The sequence below is a fragment of the Bos javanicus genome, chromosome 6 (assembly GCF_032452875.1).
Source record: "Bos javanicus breed banteng chromosome 6, ARS-OSU_banteng_1.0, whole genome shotgun sequence".
NCBI classification, from domain to species: domain Eukaryota; kingdom Metazoa; phylum Chordata; class Mammalia; order Artiodactyla; family Bovidae; genus Bos; species Bos javanicus.
The window spans coordinates 76,781,489-76,808,305 of NC_083873.1; positions in this window are offsets into that span (position 1 = coordinate 76,781,489).

Genomic DNA, 26,817 nt, shown 5'->3' on the forward strand with positions numbered 1-26,817 from the left:
CAGTATGACTCTGGGCTAGAAGCTAGTGCAATATATAGACTGGCCTCATGGTAGAAGGAAAATAATTCTGACAAATAAATATAAAAATGTATATATGGAAGTGGGTCTCAGCCCAAACGCTACATTGGAATCACTTAAGAAACTTTTCAAAAGTAACTAATGCATAGGCCCTATCCCCAAGCAAAAAAATCAGAATCCCTGAGGTTGGTTGGGATAAATTATTTTTTTCAAAGACTTTCCAGATTATTTCAATTTTTCAGTCAAGGTTGGTACCCATCAAATCAGGAAAAAAAACCATTAAACTAACATCATATATCATTACAATTACCTGTTAAAAGCATAAGGATACTCTTCTATGACACAAGAATATAAAAGATGGCAATTTAGCACATAGAACCGCCTATAAAAGGTAAAACATGAAATCAAATCATGTAATAATAGTGGTTTAAAGATTATATCTTCAATTTGTTGATCATTTTCCTAAAGTTATCTGCTATCATCCAGACTGAATTATAAAAACTAACCTGACTGGAGATTTCTTATCATACAAGAGGAGCTGTGCCATCAAACTAGATGAGGTAATAGTTCTTAATAAGCAGTTTTCAGAAATAATGAAATAAATTTAATTATAGCATACTCCTTCCTCTCCCTTTTTTTCAGGAATAATCAAGGTATTTACTTAAGTAATCTGAAAAATCAAAGATATAGACAAACTTTAATTAATATATGTCTTATATATATATATATTCTCATATCAAACAAGTAATTATATTGATATGAAATACTAAAACTTGCATATAGTTTTTCATTTTTAAAGTATTTTTGTTACATGTTCATATAACTTTACTAAAATATGTAAGTCTTTTACATATTTTGCAATTAATCCTAACTCCTCATCCTATATATGGCAATAAATTATCTGAGAACTGAAAGGGATCTTCAGGATCATTTTTTTATTTGAAGAAAAAATCAAGTATCAAAATATCTTTGTCAAGACCACTTGGAATAGGAGTTCTCAGCAAGGTGTATCAACACACCGTCACTAGCAGTCTTAAACCATATTGCAAGTAATGTGTTATTAACAACAGAAAAAAAAGTTTGCTGTTTTCAGTTTTCTAGAGCAAAACTTAAAGCTTGTATCTATACTCATACTTCTCTCTTACCTCAATATACTATTTTGATTTACTACAAAAGTATTAGATTTGTTATGATGCTGAAAATTGTGTGAGAATGTATCACACAAGTAATTTTCATTTACTGTGTGCATTTTGACAAAACAAAATGCAGAAAATCTCTAATAAAAAGAATTTGTTATAGATTCAAGACCAGAAACTGAAGTTTCTGATTGTCTGTTCAATAATTTTTCTACTTTACCAGTAACAAATGACATATTGTAGTGCAACTTACACTTGTAACACAATGCTAAAATGGAAGCTCCAATTGAGACTCTTAGAACAGTGTTAAATAATCAAAGTGAGATGTCACACCAAATACTAACTTCAAAATATCTGGTGAAGAATCAACTGGGTAACTCAAACCCTTCACTGACATTGAAAGTATAAGATGGTTTTAAGAGTTATATAGCATTGAAACATGTATATTATCATATGTGAAACAGATCGCCAGTCCAGGTTTGATGCATGAGACAGGGTGCTCAGGGATGGTGCAGTGGGATGACCCTGAGGGATGGGATAGAGAGGAAGGTGGGAGGGGCGTTCAGGATGGGGAACACATGTACACCCATGGCTGATTCATGTCAATGTATGACAAAATCACTACAATATTGTAAAGTAATTAACCTCCAATTAGGATAAATAAATTAAAAAAAAATAGTACATGAACAATAATACTCTACCACTGAACATAGCCAGGTAAAGCGTATTTCCCCAAATCTTTGCTTTTCTTATATTACCAGTGAATTTTAGAATAAAAATAAACATTAAAATTTTTTTTAAAAAGAGTTATATAGAAAGGAAAAGGATTTTTAAACTAAATTTTGGAAAAGAACTGAGTCAAAAAAGACTTGGGAGCTGCCCTCTAAAATAGATTCTGTTCATCAGCTCATTGCCTATTTACAACCTGCTGATCAAGCACATTGAAAAATCTGTCAGTAGAGCTCTTCACACCTAACCCAAACAAACTTTGATGTTCCAGTTAGGTTGAGGGTCTGATGGAAGGCTCTTAACTCTTCACCAAGGTAAGCTGAATTGGATCAGTGGAAAATTTCCCTGTTAGCAAAGGCAGCAGTGCACCCAGCACAACAATAAATTCCTATCAAATCCCTCCTGATGATTGTGTTGTTTATCAGATAATAAAGACTGTTTTATTGACTATTCACTTCAGCTTCTTCTAATATGTAATTTTTACACTCATGTCATCTAGGATATTAATGATTAATTTGAACAGGGCAAGGTTGAGGGCACAGTCCTATGGCATGATGTTAAATACATTAAAAGTTGGCCTTAATATATTAATCACATCCATTAGGGAAAGCTTTCAACTCCCATACATCCCTGATTCTAAGACCTACACTTTTTCTCACCTTAATATGTCTAAACTCATAATAGTATCTCATAATTATTGTCTGCAGGGCAGTGATCAATGGTGTAGCTTCATTGTCAGCCCTTGCGCTAAGAACAAAATAAGCAACATGAAAGATTACTGAATGGATGATAGCTGTTTGGTAGAAAGTTCTGAAAAGAGTGGTGGAGTGTTATTTCATCATTACACACCCAATTCTCTTGAGACCACAAAAGGCAATATTATGTGGGAAAACACAGTCTTTGATGACACAGATTCAGGAGAATCTAAAAGTAAAGACATTTTAGAAATCACTGAAGAATTTATTTCATTTACATGTTTGTTTTAGTATATACATAAGCATGACATGTAAAAAATCCATGTCAAAAATTAGACTTAAATAGCTTTTTAATAAATGAAACGCAACATTTCTAGAGAATTAAAAAAAACACTGTTCTATAATAATTGAATATGCTTTTGTTTTCTTTCATTGTGTTATAGTAGGGGGAATATATTTTACTTATTTATTTTTTAATTTAATTTTATTTTTAAACTTTACAATATTGTATTAGTTTTGCCAAATATCGAAATGAATCCACCACAGATATACCTGTGTTCCCCATCCTGAACCGTCCTCCCTCTTCCCTCCCCATACTCTCCCTCTGGGTCATCCCAGTGCACCAGCCCCAAGCATCCAGTATCGTGCAATGAACCTGGACTGGCGACTTGTTTCATACATGATATTATACATGTTTCAATGCCATTCTCCCAAATCTCCCCACCCTCTCCCTCTCCCACAGAGTCCATAAGACTGATCTATACATCAGTGTCTCTTTTGCTGTCTCGTATACAGCGTTATTGTTACCATCTTTCTAAATTCCATATATATGCATTAGTGTACTGTATTGGTGTTTTTCTTTCTGGCTTACTTCACTCTGTATAATAGGCTCCAGTTTCATCCACCTCATTAGAACTGCTTCAAATGTATTCTTTTTAATGGCTGAATAATACTCCATTGTGTATATGTACCATAGCTTTCTTATCCATTCATCTGCTGATGGGCATCTAGGTTGCTTCCATGTCCTGGCTATTATAAACAGTGCTGCAATGAACATTGGGGTACATGTGTCTCTTTCACTTCTGGTTTCCTCAGTGTGTATGTCCAGCAGTGGGATTACTGGATCATAAGGCAGTTCTATTTCCAGTTTTTATTTTAGATACATAATAGATTTGTAAAATAAAATAGTATGTATTAATATTATTATATTATATTGAAATAATGTAATTATAACATGTGAAGTACAGTTATATCCATATAATCACAATATTAATACATACTGATTAATTCAATTACATTAATATAATCAATCACTTAAAATAATTGATATTCTATTATATTATTAACAAAATTTTGTTTTGTATATTAAATATTATAATACAAAATATGTATTAATAAAAGCTAACTTTACATTTCAGCAAACTAGCAAAGAAAGAACAAGCCAAGAAATGAAAAGATTAGAGCACAAGTAAACAAAATAGAGGATACAAAAACAATAGGAAAAAAATCAATGAAATTGGAATTTTTTTTAAGATCAGAAAATGTAATAAACCTTTAGCTGAACCAAGAAAAAGGATAGAAAGGTCAAATAAACAAAATTAGAAACTTAAGAGCATATGCTATAACTTATGCTTTAGAAATGAAAAGAATTATGAGAATACTGTAAGAGTTATGTTCAAATAAATTAGAAAACCAGGAAGAAATGGAAAATTCCTAGAAACATATTGCTTACCCAGAATGAACCATGAAGAAATAAGAAATATAAATAGACCAATAACAGGTAGGAAGATTGAATCAGTAATCAAAAACTTCCAAAGAAAAGTCCAGGACCTGATTGCTTCACTGGAGAGTTGTAGCAAACATTTAAAAAAGAATTAGCTGCAATCTTTTGAAATTCTTCTCAGAAAATTGAAGAGGAAGGAACACTTCCTAATTCATTTTTCAAAGCTAGCTTTACCCTAATACTAAATCCAGATGAAGACCCTACATGAAAAGAAAATTATAGGCCAATACCCCTGATGAATATAGATGTAAGAGTCCTCAACAAAATATTAGCAATCTGAATTCAAAAGCACATTAAAAAGATCATATACAATGACCAAGTCAGTTTTATACCTAGGATGTAAGGGTGTTTCAGTGTATGAAACACATAACTGTGATATAGCACATTAACAGAATGAAGAATAAAAATTTCATGATTATCCCAAAAGATGGAAAAAAATTATTTGATGAAATTCAACATCTTTTCGTGAAAAACACTCTCAACAAACTAAGAATAGAAGGAGATTACTGCAACATAATAAATGCCATTTATGACAAGACACAGCTAACAGCATATACAACAGTAAAAATGCTAAAAGATTTTACTCTAAGATTCAGAATAAGATAAGGATGCCAACTCTTAAAACTTCTATTCAACATAGTAGTAAAACTGCTAGATATAGCAATCAGGTAAAAAAAATAAATAAATAAATGAAAGGTATCTGAATTTGAAAAGAAGAAGTAAAATTCTTTGTTTCCACATGACGTGGCCTTACATGTAGAAAACTCTAAAGCTCCACAAAAAAGTATTAGAACTAATAATTATATTCAGCAAGGTGTCATAAAACAAAATTAACCTACAAAACTCGGTTGTATTTCTACACACTAACAATGGAGAAAACAAGCACATTCACAGTAGAATCAAAAATAATGAAACATCTATTTGTAAACTTAAATAAGGAAACAAAAGACATATACACAAAAACTATGAAACATTGCTGAAAGGAATTAAAGAGCACACATCCTGTGTTTATGGGCTAGAAGACCTGATACTATTTACATGTGCACACTACCCAAGTCAGTAAGTTCAGTCGCTTAGTCATTTCTGACCGTGATCCCATGGACTGCAGCACGCGAGGCTTCTCTGTCCATCACCATCTCCCAGAGTTTACTCAAACTCATGTCCATCGACTTGGTGGTGCCATAAAACCATCTTATCCTCTGTCGTCCCCTTCTCCTCCTGCTTTCAATCTTTCCCAGCATCAGGGTCTTTTCAAATGAGTCAGCTCTTCACATCAAGTGGGAAAAGTATTGGAGTTTCAGCTTCAGAATCAGTCCTTCCAATGAATACTCAGGACTGATTCCCTTTAGTATTGGCTGGTTGGATTTTCTTGCAGTCCAAGAGTCCTCTCCAACACCACAATTCAAAAGTGCCAATTCTTCGGTGCTCAGCTTTCTTTATAGTCTGACTCTCACATCCATACACGACCACTGGAAAAACCATTGCCTTGACTAGACAGACCTTTGTTGGCAAAGTAATGTCTCTGCTTTTGAATATGCTATCTAGGTCGGTCATAACTTTCCTCCAAGGAGTAAGCGTCTTTTAATTTCATGGCTGCAATCACCATCTGCAGTCATTTTGGAGCCCCCCAAAATAAAGTCTGACACTGTTTTCACTGTTTGCCCATCTATTTCCCATGAAGTGATGGGACCGGATGCCATGATCTTAGTTTTCTGAATGTTGAGCTTTAAGTCAACTTTTTCACTCTCCTCTTTCACTTTCATCAAGAGGCTTTTAAGTTCCTCTTCACTTTCTGACATAAAGGTAGTATCATCTGCATATCTGAGGTTATTGATATTTTTCCTGGCAATCTTGATTCCAGCTTGTGCTTCCTCCAGCCCAGCATTTCACATGATGCACTCTGCATATAAGTTAAATAAGCAGGGTACCAATATACAGCCTTGACATACTCCTTTTCCTATTTGGAACCAATCTGCTGTTCCATGTCCAGTTCTAACTGTTGCTTCCTGACCTGCATACAGGTTTCCCAAGAGGCAGGTCAGGTGGTCTGGTATTCCCATCTCTTTGAGGATTCTCCACAGTTTATTGTGATCCACACAGCCAAAGGCTTTGGCATCATCAATAAAGCAGAAATAGATGTTTTCTCAAACTCTCTTGCTTTTTTGATTATCCAGCAAACATTGGCAATTTGATCTCTAGTTCCTCTGCCTTTTCTAAAACCAGCTTGAACATCTGGAAGTTCACGGTTCATGTATTGCTGAAGCCTGGCTTGGAGAATTTTGAGCATTACTTCACTCATGTGTTTGATGAGTGCAATTGTGAAGTAGTTGGAGCATTCTTTGGCATTGCCTTTCTTATGGGATTCGAATGAAAACTGACCTTTTCCAGTCCTGTGGCCCCTGCTGAGTTTTCCAAATTTGCTGGCATATTGAGTGTAGCAGTTTCACAGCATCATCTTTCAGGACTTGAAATTGCTCAACTGGAAATCCATCACCTCCACTAGCTTTGTTCAATAGTGATGCTTTCTAAGGCTCACTTGACTTCACATTCCAGGATGTCTGGCTCTAGGTGAGTGATCACACCATTGTGATTATCTTGGTCGTGAAGCTCTATTTTGTACAGTTCTTCTGTGTATTCTTGCCACCTCTTCTTAATATCTTCGCTTCTGTTAGGTCCATACAATTTCTCTCCTTCATTGAGCCCATCTCTGCATGAAATCTTCCCTTGGTATCTCTAATTTTCTTGAAGAGATCTCTAGTCTTTCCCATTCTGTTTTCCTCTATTTCTTTGCATTTATTGCTGAGGAAGGCTTTCTTATCTCTCCTTGCTATTCTTTGGAACTCTGCATTCAGATGCTTATATCTTTCCTTCTCCTTTGCTTTTCACTTCTCTTCTTTTCACAGCTATTTGTAAGGCCTCCTCAGATAGCCATTTTGCTTTTTTGCATTTCTTTTCCGTGGGGATGGTCTTGATCCCTGTCTCCTGTACAATGTCATGAACCTTCGTCCATAGTTCATCAGGCACTCTGTGTATCAGATCTAGTCCCTTAAATCTATTTCTTACTTCCACTGTATAATCATAAGCGATTTGATTTAGGTCATACATGAATGGTCTAGTGGTTTTTCCTACTTTCTTCAATTTAAGTCTGAATTTGGTAATAAGGAGGTCATGATCTGAGCCATAGTCAGCTCCTGGTCTTGTTTTTGCTGACTGTATAGCGCTTCTCATTAGGATAGCTATAATAAAGAAAGAAAGAAATAAAGAAAGAAAATAACTCTTGGGAAAGACATAGAGACTGTCCAATACTTGTGCAATGTTGGTGGGAATATCAAATGATGCCACCATTATGGAAAGCGGTATGGCGCTTACTCAAAAATTAAAACTAGAACTACTATATGATTTAGTAATCCCACTTCTGTGCATTTATTCCAAAAGAAGTGAAAATAGAATTGCCATAATATATTTACACTTACTTTTCATTGCAGCATTCAAAATAACCAAGAAGTGGAAACAATCTAAATACTCATAAATGGGTGAATGGATAAAGAAAATGTGAGATAAACACACACATACACAAAGACATACACAATAAAATTATTTAACTTAAAAAAAAAGAGATTCAGTTCAGTTGCCCAGTCGTGTCTGATTCTTTGTGACCCCGTGGACTGCAGCACACCAGGCCTCCCTGTCCATCACCAACTCCCAGAGTTTACTCAAACTCATGTCCATTGAGTCAGTGATGTCATCCAACCATCTCATCCTCTGTCATCCCCTTCTCCTCCTGCCTTCAATCTTTCCCAGTATCGGGGTCTTTTCATAAAAAAAAGAGGAAATTCTGTCAAATGCCACAACAAGTATGAAGTAAGAGGAAAATAAGGCAGTAACAAATGGACAATGCTGCATGATTCCAGTTAAACGAAATATCTACAGTATGCAAATTCCTAGAAACAGCAAGTAGAATGGGGCTTAAGAGAAGCTGGGTGTATGGACAAGGGGATTTGCTATTAAATAGTGTAGAATCAGTCAAGCAAGATGAAAAATTTCTAGAAATCTGCTGTAAAAAATGTGAGTATATTTAAGAACTCTGTACTGCACAATAAAAATTTGTTAAGTGGGTAATTTTCATTTTATGTGCTGTTCTCTAGAATAATAAATTATCTTACCTCAATATCCCATATGTAAAACAGGGTAAATGTATGCATATCATAAATTTACTATGAGGGTAAATTTGTTAATATACATAGAACTCAGAAAAGTGCCTAGAATGTTGTCATTTACTGTTCTTAATTTTTATATAAATTCATAACTAAATAAAATATATTATTTTAATATAAATAAAGACATTAGTTCTGCATAATAAATATTCATAATTGATTGATAATTGTGAAGTGTAGAAAGATGTCAATATTAAATCAACAGTAAAATTTCCCAGGTCGGGAGTTGTTTGAAAGTTGCATGTTGGTATCTTGGTAGCCCACTATTTTTTTGTCATTGTTAATCTTTGTTCAAAGCAACTGGTAAAAGACCTATTAGTATTATTTATTATTTCTTTACACACTAACATTCAGTTAAATTTGTTTTCTCATACTTAACATCATTTGCTTTAATGACATCTAATAATTATACTGAATATACTAATACCATGCAACTGTATAGCAATAGCTGAGACTATACATAAATGCTAAAACATGAAAAGGAAAGTTGAACACTAATACTGAATTTCCCCTATCACCTGTGTGATTTCAGACAGATTACCTAACCTTCTCTGGGCTCAATTCTCTCTCTGTGAGGATGAAAATGGAAAACTGAGGTGCCTTCCAAGATTGGTGCTTTTTCTTAAGTAAGCTGAATACAATTCACCCTTCTTGCTTCTCTCCTGAGCACATTTCCATATACCATCACATTCAACAATGCACAGAAATATATTTTCACTCAAGTTTCTAAAGATGAGCGAAGGGCACTTCTATGCGTGGCACAGTGCAATATGCTTTAGAATTTTTCTTCCCTATTTTCTACTCCCAAACATTCACAATGGCTTGCTCAGAAAATCTCTCCTGATCCTATATTTGATTTCCAAAAATGTTTACTCCCAAAACTCCCTCAGTGTTTCAGCATTGGCTTGTATTGTTATATGCCCTTACTGTATCCCTCCACACTTAGCTGTATGTTATGTAGATCAATTTAGCTTTTATAGATCTCAATCAATTCTGTTTGTCCATCGTTCCAGTTAGACTCATAGAGCAAAGAAGGCAAACACTTATAAATTATATATTTTTTCCTTTTATCTGTATGAAATTTTCAAATGTGGCCCAAAACTCTTCGAGTCCCAGTTCTGATCCAACCATGCATGACACTGAACATAATCCCAAGAAATATCCTTGAAAGGAGACTCATAACTTTGGCAGTACCCACAGTAGCATTACTGCCAGACACAGAATGTGGAATTAAAATGGATGGCACAATGCTCTTTCTCTTAGACAAAAGTGCTGGTTGTTGACAGAGTGCACTGAAGGCCCATATCTTGGCTAAGAAATGCAAAATAAATAAGTTGGAGATACACACTTTCTTCTATTTGCAAGAGAGGCTTTAGTTGCATTTGGGGCTCAAAATAAGATCAATCTTCTTAAATTACTTTTAGAAATAAATTGTAAAAATTGTTACCTAATTCACATTTTAAAAATTACCAGTACTTTAAAAAACAATCTTGTCATTCTGATTTCTTTTATATTTTATCTATGAGTGTACTTATCAGAAAATAAATTGTTTAGCAATTGTTACGTGTACCTTGAGATACAGTCTCTAAATGAGAAATCCCAGTGATGTGGAAAAATTTAACTGACTAGAATCTTTCAATCATGTTTAACAAGACAACAAAGTGAAATGATACACACATCTACCTAAAGTATATGTTAAACCAATTTACATTTCCACCAACAGTATAGGAGGGTTTCCTTTTCTCCACACCCTATCCAGCACTTATTGTTTGTAGATTTTTGGTAACGGCATTATGACCCTTACGAGGTGATATCTCATTGTAGTTCCGATTTGCATTTCTCCAATAATTAGTGATGTTAAGCATCTTTTCATGGGCTTTTGGAGAAGGCAATGGCACCCCACTCCAGTACTCCTGCCTGGAAAATCCCATGGACGGAGGAGCCTGGTGGGCTGCAATCCATGGGGTCACTAAGAGTCAGACATGATTGAGCGACTTCACTTTCACTTTTCACTTTCATGCATTGGAGAAGGAAATGGCAACCCACTCCAGTGTTCTTGCCTGGAGAATCCCAGGGACGGGGTAGCCTGGTGGGCTGCCGTCTACGGGGTCACACAGAGTCGGACACGACTGAAGCGACTTAGCAGCAGCAGCAGCAGCAGTGTCTTCTTTGGAGAAATATCTATTTAAATCTTTTGCCCACTTTTCAGTTGTGTTTTTTGCTTTATTAATGTTGAGTTGTATGAGCTGTTTGTGTATTTTGGATATTAATCCCTTGTGGGTTGCTTCATTTGCAAAAAAATATTCTCTTATTATGTTGGTTGACTTTTCATTTTGTTTGTTTCCTTTGCTATGCCAAAGCTTTTAAGTTGAATTAGGTCCCTTTTGTTTATTTTTGCTTTTATTTTCATTACTCTAAGAGGTGGGTCAAAAAAGATCTTGCTTCAATTTATGTCAGTGTTCTGCCTATGCTTTCTTTTTAAGAGTTTTTTAGTATTCCATCTTACATTTAGGTTTTTAATCAATTTTGAGTTTTATTTTGTGAATGGTGTTATGGAGAGTTCTAATTTCATTCCTTCAAGATCAAACCAATCAATCATAAAGGAAATCAACCCTGCATATTCATTGGAAGAACTGATGCTGAACCTGATGATCCAGTGCTTTGGCCACCTGATGCAAAGAGCTGACTCATTGGAAAAGACCTTGATACATGGAAAGATTGAAGGCAAAAGGAGAGGATGAGATGGTTAAATAGCATCACCAACTCAATCGACATGATGTCGAGCAATTTTTTAGAGATAGAGAAGGATAAGGAAGCCTGGAGTGCTGCAGTCCATGGGGTCTCAAGCAGGCAGACACAACTTAGCGACTGAACAGCAACAACATGTGGTTTTCCCAGAACTATTTATTGAAGAGACTGTATAGAGACTACTGTCTGGAGAAAAGTATGGAGGTTCATTTAAAAGCTAAACACAGAGCTACCATATCGACATTTCTAGGCATTATTTATATTAGCTGTAGTTGAATCTTCAAACTTACTGCAATTACTTCTCAATCTTCATGAATCCAAAAAGCTACAACATACTTTCAATCAAATCAACTATGCAAGAGTTTGTCCTTTAGCAAACCTAGGTATTGAATAATATTGTCTGTCCTGTGCTTACAGTTTCAGAATTCCATAATGACACATACCTTATTCCTGCGGTGTAGGATACCAACCAGAAACACATACTCTCTTTCAGTTTATTGTCCTTTGTTAGAGGTATGTCTCTTCTATGCATAGGTCTTCTTATTTATGAGAGTTCTTAGTAGAAGTATTAAACCAAAAGGTAAATACCGCAAATCTGTCCCAGCATGCTAGTTCTGATGCTTAATATTCCAATGCTCCATTTAAGTGAAATCATTCTACTTACAGCTCCTAATGAGAGAGTAGTCCTACAGGGGCAGGATTTGTACAACTTTTCTTAGCTCCATCTTGGCCAAATCATTGGCCAACAAATAATTAAAGTTCAACAATAACCTATGGCACTCCAGCAACACATGATGTTGCCTGCTATATCAAGGTAAGCCAGAAGATATTCTCTGGCATGCCAGCTTGGAAAGAACTAAGCAATTGATGGAGAGACATAAAGCTGAACAATTACACACAAATGATCAAGAAGATATAATTAGGGCTTAAAAGGCAAGGAACTCAAGTCAGGGAATGCGCAATCATGGAGGGTCCAATTCATGAGGACACAGAAGCTACGAGGTGCAGAAACACTGAGTGAAGGAAAGGGAATACAAACTGTGTCAAAAGAAAAAGGAGAAAAGAAATAGGAAAATAAATGTGTTAATGATCATAAGGAAGACAGAAACTAGCTAGCTAATGACTAGACGGAAGATATAAGCCCTTTTCTATTTAAATCACTGCAACAGTATCTTAACTATAGCCCTGTGTTACACTCATCCACTGGGATTAGAAACATGACTTTTAAATCATGTATCCTATCACTTGACACCCTAGTGTAAAAACATCCCATTGCATCAAAAATAAAATCTTTGTTTTCCCTTTTCAAAAAAGTTTTATTGGACTGTGGTTGATTTACAATGTGTACTAATTCCAGGTATACAGCAAAGTGAATCAGTTACACATATACATATATCCACTCTTTTTTTAGATTCTTTTTCTATATAGATCATTACAGAGTATTGAGTAGAGTTCCTGATGCTAAAAAAAGAAAAAGCAACAACTAAGGGCCCACAGGGAGAAGGCAATGGCACCCCACTCCAGGACCGTTGCCCGGAAAATCCCATGGATGGAGGAGCCTGGTAGGCTGCAGTCCATGGGGTCGCACAGAGTTGGACACGACTGAAGTGACTTAGCAGCAGCAAGGGCCCACAGGAGCTACCCAGTTCTGATTGCTATAGCCCATCATTATAGATCAGTCTTACCTCCTGCTCATATAGTACCTCTACCAGGAATGGTTTTTCTACGGTCTTTCCTTCACAGTTAAAACTCTGATCAAAAGTCACCTCTTCTGAGAGAACTCCCCTGACCACCCACTCTAAGGCACCTGTCACCTGTAATCAAACTCTTCTGCTAGTCGTTAATCCATTGCTGGCTTTATTTTCTTTTTAAGCACTTTCAGTATCTGCAGTTCTCTTATTTGTTTACTGGTTAAGGTCTGTTATCTTTCTCCTCCAGAAGAATGTGGACAGAGACCTTGTCTGCATTCCCAGTGCTTAGAATGTGGTTGTTGCTACTGTTAGTCACTAAGTCGTGTCTGACTCTTTTGCGACCCCATGGACTGTAGCCCACCAGGCTTCACTGTCCATGGGATTTCCCAGGGAAGAATATTGGAATGGGTTGCCATTTTTTTCTCCAGGGAATCTTCCCAACCCAGGGATTGGACCCTCATCTTCTGCACTGCAGGCAGATTCTTTTCCACTGAGGCAACAGGAAATCCCAGGAACTCAATAAAGTATTTAAGAAAAGAATGATTACAAGAGGAAAGGAGAACAAGGAGAAAACAAGGAGGGGGCTAGGGGAAAACGGGAGGGAAGAAGTATGAGAGGAAGGAGGAAGAAGCTCTTTCTGAGGAAATCCTCAGTGTTACTCTGGAGTCTCTTTTATTTTAGATCCTGCTTTTCCTCCAGGGGTCCTTAGATTTTCTAGAGTTCTACAGTTCCTGCTCTGTCTGTGACCTGAAAGTTCACATTTTCCTCTTTGTCTGATGCTTATAAAGCTTTATACTAAACTCTTACTTGTATAAAGTAGCTTGCATAAATTGTAGTTCGTTCCTAATAAAAGAGGAAAACTCCTCATAGACATAGCAGTAATGGCAGAGAAGAACCTGAGCATTTAAAGATAAAGAGGCTGTTATTTCTCCACTAATCAAAAAGAAGAATAAGTTCAAGCAATTATATTTGCTTTTAGTTTCTATTGTCCTGTCACTCAGTACTTTCATTGACCTGTTTTTCCCTAATATAAGAATATGTTGATCTTGAAATTTTTAGAAACTATAGAAAATCACAAATAAAAAGTAAAATCCTACCATAATATTATCACCTAGTGAAGAGTATTGATAATAGTTTTTGCATGCATTCTAAATAAAAGTGACATCATAATCTAAATAGTTACATATAATCTGATATTTCTTTCACTAATATACCAATAATATTTCCATGTGTTTATTCTTCTACACTCTTATTTTTATGTCTGAAATTTATTTCACACAACACATAATTTTATATAGTTTACCATTATGTTTTACATTTAAATTATTTGGAATTTTCACAAGTTTAAGTAACATTGAGATGAACTTTCATAAAATTAAATTTTTATGTAAGTTCACAACGTTTCCCTAGAATAAATTCAAGGAGTTATTTTGCCATGTATTATTTTGTCTTCTGAGTCACAAATGTACAACTATAAAATACTAAAAATTCAACAAAATTAAGATGAATTATATTTATTGCTTGAAAAACTAGAGTGGGAAAGAATATTTGTAGACTTCATGAAACAGCTTTTTTTTCCCTATAATACTGTAGAACAGTGCAAATATAAGTCCAGTTTAGGAAAATACTGTCTCAAAAAAAATTCTGCACATAGGAAATGTTAACAGGAATTTAATGAGCTTTTTAAATTCTTAGGTTTTTCTTTAAACCCTACAGCAAAGAAGGTAATATAAAATTAAGTTGCCAATCAAATGACCTATTGGCAAAATTCTTGTTTACCATCATAAATGCTTTTTGGGTTCATCCATCAACATATATTAAAAAACAATTTCTTTAAAAATTCTGAACCTTTTCATTGACTCAAGATCAGTGCCTATATTTCTTTAATTTAATGGAGACAAGATAGGGGAAAGGAAGAGGAGAATAGATGAGGGGGAGGGGGGAGCTGTCTTTTCCACACATTTTTCAAAGAAGCCTTAGGTTTGAAATCCTCTGGAACAACTGCTTCATGAGCTGAGGAGAACAGGCCCTTCTTAATCAGAGATGACACAAAATCAAGATTTTTCAGGACAATACCTGCAGTAAAGGATAAGTATTCTGACAATGTCAGTGTCTGCAAACATCTCCTAATGCCACCAGGTAAAAAATAATCACCATCAGCAGTATCCAATGCTTATTCAGCTAGTCATGGACCTAAATGACCCTTACTCAGATTTCTGCTACAAGATTTATACAGAGGTAAAGAAGCTGAAATTCAGCTAAAAGGGAAAACTACTTCAAAAGAAAGAATCAAAATAGGATATGTGATCACCAGCAATCAATGGTATACAAGCTGTCAAATAGCCTGCAACAATCTTCTGTTTCAGATCTAGCTATGTGCTATGAAAAGCATTCTTTAAACAAGTAGATACTGCATGTATGTATAAAGGGGGTAGTGTAATAAAACCAGCACCACAGCTGATATTGACTATCTCTTTCTAATTCTGCTTCTTTAGTGACATCATTTGGTAGGCAGAAGTTGGCCATGTGGGAATGTTTTCATGGAGATTTTTCCCCCAAAAATGCCAGCTGTTTATTTACCAGCATACTTCTAGAAAACTAACTGTGTTTTTGTGAATTATATATTCATATATTTAGACTCTTCTGGTGGATAAAGTATAAAACTAAAATAATACGTCACAGGCTATGTGGGCAATGATATTAATATTAGGCCCAGAAAGCAAATTTTCAATACAGATCCTTCAATGAAAGCCAAAAGACAACTTGATTATTGCTTAGCGACATTGCCTACTGGAGTGAATATTTCTAAACGCACTTTTTAGAGTTATCTAATTTTACTGCGATGTCTTTTACAAAGAGTAAAACATACAACTTCTAATACACCTCCATGAGTTTTAACACATGTATAACTGTGGGATTGCAAGAGTTGGACTTGACTTAATGACTAAACAATAACAACACATACGACTTAACAACAAAATCAAGACATAGAACATTCCCTTCACCGCTGAATACTCCCTTGTTTCCCTTCCAGTCCATTACAGAAACACCCTTTTACTCTCTCCCCACACAACCATAGTTTTGATTTCTAGCATTAACATCATCTAAATGGAATCATTTAGTAAACATAATTCTGTGTTTGACTTCTTTCACTCAAAAGAATATTTTCGGTTCATCCTTGTCTTTTTCAGTAGTTCTTTCTTGTGCTTTCACTTCTGTCATACCTCTGCCCTTATTGACAGTCATTGACTCATCTGCCTCGTGTCATTGTATTTTCAACTTTTCTAGAATTTTCTAAATGGTATAATACAGTATAGAATTTCTTGTGTCTGGAGTTTTTTATTTTAAAAAAATGATTTTGAGAAAATACCATCCTTCTTTATTCAATTGAATACATTTGCCCAAAATCAATAAAATATATATCTGTGGATCTCTTTCCACTGATTTATGGAATTTTTACACTAGCACCAAAAACCTAGATGACAACCATTTTAGAATCTTAAAATTAAGTCCACCAATTCTGTTTATCTTCAAAAGTTACTCTGCAAATTCTAGATAATTTGAATTTTCATATGAGTTTTAGCATCTACATGTCAATTTCTATAAGAAATTTTGCTTTAGTTTTGAATAGAATGCATTTAAGCAAAGATCAATCTTCAGAAAATTTGATGTATTAATAATACTGAGCCTTCCAATTTATGAGCATGGGATATATCTCTGTTTCGTTAGGTTTTCTTTAATTTTGCTCAACAATACTTTGTATTTTTAGTGTACAAGTACTTCTTGTAGTCTATAAAATATTTCAAAGAAATAAAATTCCAGGGTACCTATTTAGGAATGTTTTCTTAATGAATTGATTTTATTTTCATACTGAAACTTCCTTCCTTATCCTTGATAATATTTCTTGTCCTGATCTACTTTGTCCAGTTTTAATACGAACACTCCAGATTCTTTATATATATATATATATATATATCTTTTTTCTATCTTTTACTTTAATTCAATCTATTCTTTTCCATTCAATCTGTGCCTTTGTATGGGAAGTGAGTTTCTTATAGATATCAACTGGATTTTGCTTTTTGTATGCAATCTGACAATTTCTTCCTGTTAATTGGATTTATATATCTATACATAACATGTAATTAGTGTTATGAGTAGACTTCAATTTACCATTCTGATATTTATTTTATAGTCATTACATTTGAACTTTGCTCTCTGTTCCTTGTGTTCTGCCTTTCTTTGTATTGAGGACCTAGGTTTCATTTAATCTCCACTACTCAATGGTGCTAATGGTAAAGAACCCACCTGCCATAGTAGATGATGTAAGGGATACAAGTTCGATCCCTGGTTGGGGAAGATCTCCTGGAAGAGGGGGCATGCCGGGAGCCGGCATATTGCATATTGAGTGCATATTGCATATTGCATATTGAATGCAGCACTTTCCACAGCATCATCTTTCAGGATCTGGAATAGCTCAACTGGAATTCTATCACTGCCGGGAGCCAGCGTGAGGAACTCCGCCCGTGGCAAAGGTCATGAGGAAGGAGGCTTGGCATACGCAAAGGCGGGATAGAGCCTCAGGAGTCCCCCTGGAAATTCTCGAGCATCTACCCCCAAAACCAGAGTCTGCCTACTTTCTGCTTTGTGCTCTCACCTACACCTCTGACTTTACAGGGGGCTGTCCCCCACTACCTCTCTCTGAAAAAAGAGTTAGTTTACAGCTCCAGTTAATAATTCCTGGGTGTGACAGTGTTTCAACCTACAAACTCCTTTGGAAATCCTCTAGCCTGCCTGAATAGGTTTTTCCGGCCACATGTGATTGTTCAGAGCCTCCCAACTGTGAGAGGCAGGAGATGTTCTAAACTGTCTAAACACAGAGTCCTTTGAGTAGTTAAAAGATTGATTAGAAATTGTACTGGTGAAAGGTTTTTCACTTATTGGGCCAATGTTTGCTGCTAAGTCTCCATACCCCTTACCTACTGTGTCCTTGGCAGTGTATTGATTGATATAATGGGTTTATAGAAATGTAAGTAGTAGCCTCAATGTTTGTAACCTTGGACCCTTAAGTTAATTCTTTTCTTGATTGAGCCCACCTCACCTTTGCCCTATAGGAATGCAACTCTATCCAATGCTTTTTGGAGGCTGGCGCCTGACTTTAGAATAATCACCTTTAGAGAAAAATAAGTTTCTTAAAATGTTAACAGGCCTCCAGGCCAGAAGATGATGTAAATCACCTAAACTTTTGCATATGATAAGTTTGCGGGAAGAAAGCCTGGCTTACTGCATGACTCTACCCCTTCCCTCATTATCCTCTATGCATAACTTAAGGTATAAAAACTACTTTGGAAAATAAAGTGCTGGTCTTGTTCACTGAAACTTGGTCTCCCCATGTCGTTCTTTCTCTTACCTTCTGGCTGAATTATTCAGCCTCTTTTCTTCACTGAATTTCCTCACTGAGCTATCCTTATTTCAGCTGCTTTTCTCCACTGAATTTCTTCACTGAGCTATCCTCATTCTATTACTCTTTATATCTTTGATGAATATTTAAATAAATAGCTCGCCGATGCTGTCTCTCCTTTGAATACCCTGGATCAGCCGGGGCTGAACCCTGGCAAGGGCAGAAACCCACTCCAGTATTCTTGCCTGGAGAATCCCATGGACCAAAGAACCTGGTGGGCTACAATCCATAGTGTCACAAAAAATCGTACATGACTAAAGTGACTTAACACACACATAGGCACACGTACATATATTTGCAATTGCAATGTATATTATATAACTGCACATATATACGGAGAAGGCAATGGCACCCCACTCCAGTACTCTTGCCTGGAAAACCCCATGGACGGAGGGACCTGGTTGGCTGCAGTCCATGGGGTCGCAAAGAGTCAGACAGGACTGAGCGACTTCACTTTCACTTTTCACTTTTATGCATTGGAGAAGGAAATGGCAACCCACTCCACTCCAGGGTTCTTGCCTGGAGAATCCCAGCGATGGGGGAGCCTGGTGTGCTGCCGTCTATGGGGTCGCACAGAGTCGGACACGACTGAAACGACTTAGCAGCAGCAGCAGCAGCACATATATATTTTATACTATAATTACAATACATAATTTTTATTCATTTATAATATACAATACATATTTGTATTTATTCACAATAAATAAAATGTATTATTCTCTGCCTTTAAATAATGCCATACTTCTTGAGGCACACAGTGTAAGAAACTTACGTTGCATTTCCATTTTCCTCTCTATCCTTTGGCTCATATTTTCATACATTTTATGTATAATCCCACAACATTCTGCTATTTTTGCTTTAAATAGGCAATTGTCCTTTAAAGAGTTTAATGTTATATGAAAATGTTTTTACATTCTTCTAAATATTTACTTTTCCACTACAGTTTATCCTTTTATTTAGATTCAATTTTCCTTTCTGACATTTTTCTTTTCAGATTGATAAAAGTTCTATAACATTCTTTGGGATGTGTTTCTAAGCCTCAGATTTCATTTATCTGAAATTTCTTTATTTTGCCTTCACTTTTGAAAGATGTGTAAAGTTCTAGTTACATGTAGTTGTATATTCTTAATTCCCTGACTGCTTTCAAGTGTTTGTCTATATCTTTGATTTTCAGCTGTCTGAATATGACATTTCTGTATGTATCATTTTTTGTATTTATCTTACTTGAGATTGGCTAAGCTTCTTGAATCTCCCTGTTGTTATTCTTCAAATACAGAAAGTGTTCAACCAATTAAAATACTTTTTTTTGCTCCATTTCTCTTTCCCCACTGGCATTCCAACCACATAGACATTTGACTACTTGCTGTTAGCCCACAGGCTCCACAGGCAAAGTTATCTTTCAATATGTTTTTTTCTCTGTGTGTTTAAATTTACATAATTCAATACAATGTATACATTTACATGTTTTTATATATACATGTGTTCTAACTTATATAAATACTATATATAATGTATTATATAACAATATAATTTTATTAGCCAGTGTTCAAATTTATTGGTTCTTTCTTTTGCAATGTTCAATTTCTTCTAAATTCTATATAAGTTTTTATTTCAGATGTAGTTTTTTCATTTCTAAAATTTCTGTTTTTCTTTTATAGTTTGTATATCCCTGCTATTGTCCTGCATTTACTTACACATTTCTATCTCTTTGTAGATTATTTGAAATATTTGTAATAATTGTTTTAAAGTCCTTATCAAATAATTGCTTCACCTGGGTTGTCTTTTAGTCTACTTTTACTGACAGTTTTTACTCTTGATTATGTTAACATTTAACCAACTTTTTTTCAGGCCAACTGAGAGCATACTGTATATTACAGAGATGCACTGTAGAAAATTTGGATTGTGTTAACTTCTTATAATCATGTTGGCTTTTATTCTGACAGGCAGTTAAATTACTACCTTATTAGCCTGATTTTATTGATTCTTAGCTTTAATATTTGTTAACGTGATTCTATTTTGATTTTTTCCTTTATCCTAGGGCATAGCTCTCATCCTGGGCTTACTTCTACTTAAGGCTACATGTCAATGTTTCATCCACAGTAAACTACCTCCTGGCTATAGCACTGTAAGAACAAAAAGAAAAGGATACGGACCCATAAAAGGAGACTTTAATCCTATAGTGTCCTATCAGAACCCTTTATTGATGGCTTCTAACATTATTTAAGTTGGTGAAGAAAAAAATGTAAGGTTCAATTACAGTATCATAATTCATGGCAAAGAATAATGGATTCTGATAACTAGCACAGATGGTGTAATACCTTCTTAATTGTCACAAAGTATAAAGGAAAGAAGTCACAGTAAGTTCATTTTCAATCTCCAGTCACTTTGTATATCCAAACTTCAATCTGCATTTCTTCTTCCTGGTAACACTGTTTTTGTTTTTGTTTTCTTCTGCAATATCTTCTATGTACTAATATATCATACCAAATTGGGAAGTGCATTTTTTCAGCTATTGCAACATCTGGGTCATATGCAGTTTTGTGAGAACCTACTCAGAATTCAGTGGAACACCTGAGTTTCCACTGAGACTCTCCTATTTGGAAAGTCTTGAACTTTAAACTCTTCCCACCAGCATTGCAGCAACACCTTCCTGGAAAGTTTCACCAGCACGTTGGTGCACATTATCCTAGTGGGTCTTGCTGACACCCAATGAAAAGCCTACTGGATAGTCCCATCACCAGCATACCAAGTTACTTCCTAGTACATTTTCCCAGAATCAAAATGGACAGTTACCTAGAGGATTTTGCTGCGATTCCAATGAGTGCTTTCTCCTCAGCAGCCGTGGCCTGTGACAGCTCAGCAAATCTCTTACATTCAGTGTTTCACACCCACATACTTCCTGTGAAGATTGAGTCTTAGTCAATCTCAGTCCTGTTGTGAGCATTATCTCTTTCAGGTTTGTTCCTTTCTTAAGTATACTCCCTCAACCCTGCATATGCTTTTCCAGGATTCTCTAGGGTTCTCCTTATCCATTCTTAGTAGTTACTCCCCTTTTACTATTTATTAATGCTGTTCAAATTGCTGATTTGTTTTCTGTCTCCTTAATGGGCCCTGACATCTTTAAACAATCTCAATGCAACATGAATTACAGTGCTTAAAAAAAACTTTTCAAATGGTATTCAGCTAAACTCAACTCAATTGAGAGTTCCACAAGCTACATTTGGTTCCTGGAATATCTACAAATGGAACAATAGCAAGAAATGTAGATTTAGTTAGAGTGAAGTTAAGGAAACATTGGAAAACATAATTCATCCTGAAACAAACACACTGCTTCAAAAACAGAGTCTAGGAACTATAGCGCAGGTGTCAATAAGTGATGCTCCTTTGATGACAAAACATTTCATCTGGAAAATATAACTAAAAATAACATGAAGCCATTTAAGAATGGATAATATGAAACTCTGAATTCGTACCCTCTGCATGGACTTTCTACTTGGTTACTGATATTTTTTAACCTATGAACATGGGTTCAAATACATCTTTCAAAGCCCCTTGCTCAAAGTACCTGTGTTTACCTCACATTCCTTCTTCCAAAACAATTCATTTTTCCCTCAGTCTTCAGTCTCCCTGCTGCCCTTTCTTCATACTATTTTCTAGCGGTGTTTGTTTTTCATTGTCACAAGTGGAGACCAGGAGCCTGGAAAACTGTTAAGTACTGGATTTTGTTTTACTTGGTAGGTACTTGAAGCAAATGATTCCTTTTCCACTGCTGGGAGGTGCTGAAACTTGGGAGACTGGCTGCTATTTGCTCTTCTTGAAGCTTATTGACTGTCAGTTTCTCTGGGAACTGCCTGCTGTGGCTAGGGAATGTGAAATGGCTTCTGTAGTTCCTACTGAGAAAGTATTCATTTTCTTAGTGATAAAGTGTTTCCCTCTGAAATATCATTGAAAGATTATTGCTACTGGTTACTGCTCTTCTTGGGAAAGGGAGGTTTCCTTTTAGCAGGTTATTAATTGAAGTAGATAAATGAGCATATTTTATCATTAAAAGACTCCATAGGATTTGCAAATGCTTATTTATCCAAAGTGATACAAATTGTCAAGTTAACAAATATTCTGACTGATGAGCATATAAAATTAGTTCATTCAACTCAATAAGTTTTAAGAAGTATCTAGTATATGTTTAAAATCAAGTTAAAGCAGAAGTAGTCATAATAATTAAAAAAAAAAAAATTACGGTCCCAGAGTCAAACTTCTGATATTTGAAGCTAATACTTCTAATTTTTTTTAAATTTTATTTTATTTTATCTTCTACTTTATATGTAATTTAAGCAGGCTTTCAAGACCCCAAGCTCCTCATCTGTAAACAGAGATATTTCCTGCCTCTTGGAATGAGTATGTAAGAAATTTCATGTAGAGTTATTTATAAATTGTTGTTGTTGTTCAATCGCTAACTCATGTCTAATTCTTTGCAACCCCATGGACTTCAGTATGCCAGGCTTCCCTGTCCTTCACTATCTCTCAAAGTTTGCTCAGATTCATGTCCATTGAGCTATCTAAACATCTCATATATTTTTAAATATTAGAAAATGATATAAAAATTTTCCTGTCCTCAAGAAGCTTGTATAAAACAAAAAATAAACAATAAAATACAGCATGTAATAAATTATCATGCCCTTTAAAATAAATTTTATAAATTACAGCACTGCTGCTGCTGCTAAGTCACTTCAGTTGTGTCCGACTCTGTGCGACCCCATAGACGGCAGCTCACCAGGCTCCCGTCCCTGGGATTCTCCAGGCAAGAATACTGGAGTGGGCTGCCATTTCCTTCTCCAATGAATGAAAGTGAAAAGTGAAAGTGAAGTCGCTCAGTCGTGTCCAACTCCTAGCGACCCCATGGACTGCCACCTACCAGGCTCCTCAGTCCATGGGATTTTCCAGGCAAGGGTACTGGAGTGGGTTGCCATTGCCTTCTCCGAACTAGCCCTAAACCTATATATATGTGTGTGTGTGTGTGTGTGTGTGTGTGCATCTGTGTGTGTATATATATATACATTTATATATATATGTATGCTATGCTATGCTAAATCACTTCAGTCGTGTCCGACTCTGTGCGACCCCATAGACGGCAGCCCACCAGGCTCCCCGTCCCTGGGATTCTCCAGGCAAGATATATATATGTATACGTATACATATATATATATATATATATTCATGCATGTGTTAGTCTGTTAGTCATTCAGTCACGTCCAACTCTTTATGACCCATGGACTATAGCCCAAGAGGCTCCTCTGTCCATAAAATTCTCCAGATAAGAATACTTGAGTGGTCAGCCCTTCCCTTCTCCAGGGATCTTCCTGATTCAGGGATTGAATTTGGATCTCCTGCATTGCAGGCAGATTCTTTACTGTCTGACCCATCAGGGAAGCCCTTATATATGTGTGTACACACACACACACACACACATAAAACTCTGAAAGTTATTAGTGCTGGCCCCCTAATATTTTTTTTTTCTCCTCATGAGTACATGGTACGATTGCTCTTCTCTCTCTTCTACAAGTTAAATACGACCATGTTTCACCCTCTGTAAGCAAAATGGTGTGAATCACTTCCAGGCAGAAACTTAAGAGCCCACTTACAATTCTACATGCACTTTTTCTCTCTGTCTTGACAGCAGTGTTTTGGAAAGCAGTGGTTGCTGTGTTACTTAAGCCACATTAGGGTATGTTTGGTAAGGTCTGGAGACATTTTTTAGTTGGCATGACTGTGGAGGGTGTTACCTCCATCTAGTGAGTAGAACCCACTTCTGCAATAAGTATTTTACAGTGACCGGAAACCCCTACCCCTCCCACTCTAAAACAACAAAAATTTTGGCAGTCTAAAATGTCAATAGTACCACCATGAGGAAACCCTAGCGTGGAGTAAGGAAAATTTGAATGGCGGTTCCTTATTGTCCAGAAATGGACAAGAAGCATAAGCAAGAAATACTACTACTAAGTCACTTCAGTCGTGTCCGACTCTGTGCGACCCCATAGACGGCAGCCCACCAGGCTCCCCTGTCCCTGGGATTCTCCAGGCAAGAACACTGGAGTGGGTTGCCATTTCCTTCTCCAACGCGTGAAAGTGAAAAGTGAAAGTGAAGTCGCTCAGTCGTGTCCGAATCTTAGCGACCCCATGGACTGCAGCCTACCAGGCTCCTCCATCCACGGGATTTTCCAGGCAAAAGTATTGGAGTGGGGTGTCTTTATCTTCTCCGAAGCAAGAAATAACCTTTAGCTATTTCAGACCACTAAAAGTTTCAAATTGTGTGTTATCACAACACAGCCTAACTTTTCCTAGTTGACACATTTAGTTTGCAATTTGAGTGAAATTAGAACACAATTGGCTTCTTCAAGTGATGTTTAAATAATTTCTTTCTGATATTTCTGGACTTAATATCCATGAATACATGACTGCTGGGATTAAAATTAAGGTTGAAATTTGTTTAAAATGGAAAATAAATAGATCAATTCAGATTTCAAGATAGTTTAGCTATTTTTCAGAGTGAAATGATTGCTCATGAGAAGCATCTGACTTTAATGCTTAATATTCTTGCTCTAAGAAACCCAACCATCCAATCAAAATGCTTGGGAGAAAAATAGATTATGAAATTTGCTTTAAATATAAAACTGCAGGTTGCAATTGTGCTGGAAAAAAATAAACTTAGTTAAATATTTGAATATTTCCTATTATTCTTTTCATGAAATAATTTAACACACCTATTGAAGCAATCACAGAAAGACTATTTTGATTTATACTTTTAGGGAATAAAAGAGAAAATAATAAAAAAGTTATAAAGATGAGATTTTTTTTATAAGTAGTAGTTCTTTCGATGAAAAGTAGTACTTGTGATATCAGATGTAAAACATGCAATTTTAATTTGTTTTCAAAGTCACAGATTTTCTCTCAAGCTATTCATTTAATTTTTCATTTACTACTCTCCATAGTTAATATATTCACTTAATTCAAATAATTAAAATGTACGAAAAGATAAACAGTGAAAAGTTTCCCTCCCAGTTTGGCCATTACCTGTGACCCCGTAGGTGCGTGGCCATTCCACTCATGAATGGCACCACCTGGAGCTGGACACGCCGTCATACTGTATCTGATCTCATCGTGCTAACCTCATTCACAGTAACCCTGTTATTAGTTTCATATGGTTATACATATATTTGTTCCCTTATAAATTTGTGATATATAATAAATGCCAATGCATCCATATACATATGGAAACTAATGCTGATTAACTTTTTTCTCATTTTTTACTATTTTTCTTATACTAAGCACATCCATAGGCTGGAACATAATCTCCATGTCCATCCACAATAAAAAATTCTCAAAAAAAAATCACTTTGTTCCACATGCCTTAGATAAATAAGCTACTACCCAAAGGCTCCCATTTTCAAATCTGCCATTCCTAGCAACATCCCTTAATTGAGTTTAGTTCCACAACTTATCCTATTGACATAGTTGCCACACCCACACATACTTCATATTCCCTCTATTATGTACCTGATGATCTAATGCCTAACAATGTGTCAATGACTGATAATGCTTTGAGTGTTACCCTTCAAAGAGAAATATATACTGTGATTTTATTTTAATTCTCACTAATACATTATGTGAGGTTAAGTTTTAAAATGTTTAAACTTTCATTTAAAAGAGACTTAAAAAATCCTGTTTTTGTTGATATCAGAATCAGAGTATTTAAATCTCCCCTTCTAGCTCTGTACTCAGAAGTAAAGAGTCCACCTGCAATGCAGAAAACAGGGTCGATCCCTGGGTCAGGAAGATCCCCTGGAAAAGGGAATGGCTACCCTCTTCAGTATTCTTCTCTGGAGAATTCCATGGACAGAGGACCCTGGTGGGCTATAGTCCAAGGGGTTACAAAGAGTTGGACATGACTGAGCAACTAACACTTTTAGCTATCAATGGAAATGACCTTCAAAATATGGAAAAAGAGGTAAATAAGCATTTCCATTAATCTTAGAAATGAAAATTTACCATCCATACACTAAGATGTCAAGGTATTTTTGAATTATATAATGTAGATACACTCAGATTAGGAGCCATTAAGAGCCAGCTGATTATCTATACATTTGTAAAAGAGTTGTGCACACAGGAAATATATAAATAAGGCCCCCAGACTACAACAGATGAAAAGCTTCTGCATAGCAAAAGAAACAGTCAGCAAAATTAAAAACAAAAGGAGAAAATATGTGCTAACCATATATCTGAGAGGATTTAATACCAAATATATAAGGAAATCATATAACTCAATAGCAGAAAAACCCAAAATAATTAAA